Source organism: Oxyura jamaicensis, chromosome 7 (genome assembly GCF_011077185.1).
Source record: "Oxyura jamaicensis isolate SHBP4307 breed ruddy duck chromosome 7, BPBGC_Ojam_1.0, whole genome shotgun sequence".
Lineage (NCBI taxonomy): Eukaryota > Metazoa > Chordata > Aves > Anseriformes > Anatidae > Oxyura > Oxyura jamaicensis.
This window is the reverse complement of record NC_048899.1, coordinates 36,181,663-36,185,691: the sequence shown is the minus strand read 5'-3', so window position 1 is coordinate 36,185,691 and position 4,029 is coordinate 36,181,663. Positions and strand designations below refer to the sequence as shown.

At 35.9% G+C, this 4,029-nt stretch overlaps 1 long non-coding RNA gene across 1 annotated transcript in view; it reads right to left on the bottom strand.

Moving 5' to 3' along the window:
• The window catches only part of LOC118170326, a 4,422-nt gene extending 712 nt beyond the window's left edge, over nucleotides 1-3,710 (bottom strand). The window contains exons 1-2 of the long non-coding RNA XR_004752645.1: nucleotides 3,567-3,710; nucleotides 1,595-1,846 (exon numbers count right to left, since the gene is read on the bottom strand). This is a non-coding gene — a long non-coding RNA (uncharacterized LOC118170326). The remainder of the gene's footprint in view (nucleotides 1-1,594; nucleotides 1,847-3,566) is intronic.
• Between the last annotated feature and the right edge of the window lie 319 nt (nucleotides 3,711-4,029).

Genomic DNA, 4,029 nt, shown 5'->3' with positions numbered 1-4,029 from the left:
GGATGGAAGGAAGGAAGGAAGGAGGAAGGAAGGAAGGAAGGAAGGAAGGAAGGAAGGAAGGAAGGAAGGAAGGAAGGAAGGAAGGAAGGAAGGAAGGAAGGAAGGAAGGAAAAGGAAAAGTTCTTGTCATTGTCTAAATGATCTTGTTTTTACAAATATAGCAATTTCAGTCCTCCCTTTCTATTCCATTTCTTTTAGTTGCTTTCTCCAGTGTACACATTTCTCAACCTAGATTGCATTTTCTTTTAATTAGTAATAATCTTTAAAACTATTTGCCAACATTCACACCCTGCAAACATATGCTTGCTCTCAAGGGCTCCTGAGGACCTTCAACACTTGTCATCTTCTGCCAAGATTAACCTTTCCATATGGGCAGGAGCCCAGAAAAGTTTATGGACAATTATAAAGTGCATCCATCTTAAATCATTATTGCTCTGACATGTGTTGGGGTTCAGATGGAGGGTCCACTCTCTTTCCCGGTGCCTGTATCTTCTTCCCTTGATTCTCTCTTCAGATTAGATTTGCTCATATTGCTGTAGATGTGAAAAGATCTACTTCACTTCTACACCTTCCCATTAACTAGAAGATCAAACTAGTCAGTCTATTGGTAAAATTTTAAAGCATTTTAACAGCCTATATAATTTTATAATCGTTTTGTTATTTTCACTTAAAAATGTAGTTGATCAGACACCTAATGCTACTTAAGTGCACATAGATTTTTTTGTGGTTGAATAATAACATCTGTTTTGATTTTCCAGCCACAAAAGTGCGTTTAATCTGGCCTTCCTTTATTTGAACTTTTCACATCTGCTCAGGCCTGCTTCCCATAAACTAAATACCAGATCCTTTCACAACGTAGGAAATTTACCTGCACCAGTTGTCCCAGCTCCAAAGACTTCTTTATAGGAGCCAGATAAAAATGTCAAAAGACTAATAAATATAGTCTTAGTGCACTGTACATTTATTAAATGTTACTATTTATTTTCTCAGTCCCAAATGGTTGATATTCACAGCCCTAATCCTGCAAACCTTATTTTCATGAATGAACTCATTTACTTTTATTGAATGAAGAATATGTTATAAGATGGTGCTCCATATTCCACAGAAAATGTAGAGATAAACTTGTCTCCAATACATTACAATATCAGCTACAAATTCAATCAATCAGAAACAATAGGGATGGTCAGATTCAATGTGCTTTCAGCAACTAAAAGAAGCCATAAGAGGAATTTTGTATGCCATTTTCAAGGTTATCTCCAAAGACCTGGTTTATGAAAGGTTTGATTTATTGCGTCACTTCAGAGATGAGAAAAGTCAGTGGGCAAAACAAATCAGACTTTTTTTCTTTTAATTAAGCATTTAGTTTCAACTGTAGCTGAAGTTCCAAGACTTAAATATGTTTAGCTTAAAAAACTGAAGATGGAAGTGGTATGAAGCTTCAGTAAAAGCCAAGCAGATGAGGGGTTTTGCTACTGTGACATCCTGAGTATCAGGCAAATATTAAAGATCACTCTTTAAGCTCAGAGTTAACTAAAGAAAAATTTTGTTCTGCTGATGTGACCAGGATGATATGAAAAAAATACCACCCTCTCACCAACCTCTTCATAACATCTTCATCTATTCAACATTTCTTTCCACTGTTTGAAATAGATCTGGAGAACTCCTACGTCCTTGGGCCCCATGCAGCTGAGGCCATGTCTGCAGCAAAACTGCATTATTAGGCCACTTTCCTCAGACAGATAACTCAGCTGATAAGTCTTTAAAATAGAGAGAGCGCTTTTTGTGAAACAGCTGAAAATCCATGTTTTTCTTGTCTTGGGGTACCAGAATCTCCTCTTCTGTTGTCCTAATGAGACAACATGGTTTCATTATTTTATGTTGTTTTAAATCTTTTGCAAAACTTATGTTCTATGATTTGGAAAATTTCATAAAATAACAGGTTGATCAAACCAAAGTACCCACAAGCACCAGTGTCTTAAGTAGATGTATGATAGGAAATTACAACAAGGACCACAGCGGCTTTGGGAACAGTTGAAGAGGAAAGGCAATATGTATGTACTGCCCTTGATTTACACCTTGATTTTCTCCTTCTGCACAAAGGATTGGAACTGCGTCATGATGGAGCAGTTGTGAGAATCACAAAGAACTTAACAAGTCAGAAATGGATTAAAAAGCACTTTATGGCTTGTTAAAGAAATCCCCCTGTTCCTCAGAAGCATTTTTAGCATCTTATTAGCGGTATTTGATCTGACTAACATATTGACTAGTCATTTGAATAGGAGATGAATCCTTTTTGATGGATCACAAAGGGAGTATAAATTCAAATGAAGCACTTCTCCAAATTTTTATTTTAGTATAACCCCAAAGAGCCAATAACATCTGTAAAGGTTTTTTCTGTGCCCCACAAAAGACTATTCTAATGATATTTTAGATCATGCATCTTTTTCTTCCTTAAAAGTAATTGTTGCATTTGTATTTAACTCAAGTAAAAGTGAGCTTGAGGTTCTATTTTACCTGCTTTCTGAAATGTCCAGTATGTATGTACTTGGCTTATGAAAATACTCTAAGCCACTACCTTCTTCAGCATTGATTTTAAACTGCATCTTTCATGAAAGCAGCACTTTACCATCAGTAGAATAAGCAGTCATTGTCTCATACAAAGCAGTTCAAAGTTTGATGAATGAAAAATTAGAGAGACATGTCTCATATCAGAGAAATTTGCAATAAAACCACTCAGTTCTTTCTATTGATCTCTGATGTGAATTATTTGCAGTCTATTCAAGTATTCTGTCTGGGACGAGGTTCATTGCTGTCCATACAGACATTTCTACGGAGTTTGTGGGCAGACCCACAATTCCCTAGCATTTGGCAAAAGCCAGAGAACTTGTTTCTAGTAATTTCTGAGCAGTTTTATGTTATCTAATTTTTTGCACTTAGGAATAAGTTGGAGACCTCCAGCTCATTTTGAAAACAGTAATTTATAGCTTCACAGGCATTATGATTTTACAGTGTTTTGATAGTTACGCCTTCACTATCCACATGGAACATTTAAAAACGGATTAGAAATCATTAGTCTCGGAAATATAAGGGATTCTAAGCCTAAAGAGGAACTCAGAGTGTTTGTAGGCTCAGTCTCTTTCTGCACCTTGGTATACGTTTTCATTAATGTATGATATTTTATCTTAGAAACAGGTTGAATTACAATTAAACAACCATACTGGAGTAAAAGTACTGGATTATAAATCAGGAGACTGAGTACTTTGCCATAGGTACTCTTATTGACCTTGAACTAATATTTAGATTGGAAACCATTTTAAGTATGTCTCTCTTTATAATCTCCAATGCATTAGATCCTCATATGCAATTTCATCCTTCAGGCACAATAATAATCATAAATATAGCCTCCTACTTCATTAAAAGTCTTTCAATTTTTAATTTAAATACCTTAAAGTTAGAGATCAGGTCAAATCAAATCCTTGTATTTTCCACACCTATACCTTGAAATATGGGGAAGATAGACTCAATCCAGACCTTGCAGTAGGCTGTTAATTCCACAAGATGCTGACCTCAGATGCTAGGCTTAGATGCCTACACTGATGAATGTCAGGTCCAAACCCCAGTCTGGATCCCAAACTTGCAGTGTAGGCCCATCTGTACTTGAAAGCAACGTTCTGAGGAAAGAGGAAAGCTAAGATCATGAAAATCTCTATCTCAATACAGCATACAATAGATTTATGGACCTAAGCAACTCATTTTTTATTTTTTCCCTGTGTAAAATAAAAGCTACCACAGGATTTCCCATCCATTTATACCGTGTGCTTTTTCCAACTTATTTTAAATTTCTTCGTGTCACAATACTCCAAAACTTCTGAGCATCTGCCATTTCTACTGGTATTATCTACTTTGCAAACCAGGCTGTAGTTAAGAACTGCTTTTTTTAATAGAAAAAGTTATTTTATCTATCTACTTTTACAGTATAGTTATGACCGGTGATAGCACTGTACACAATGAAACCCTTGGGTAACAGCC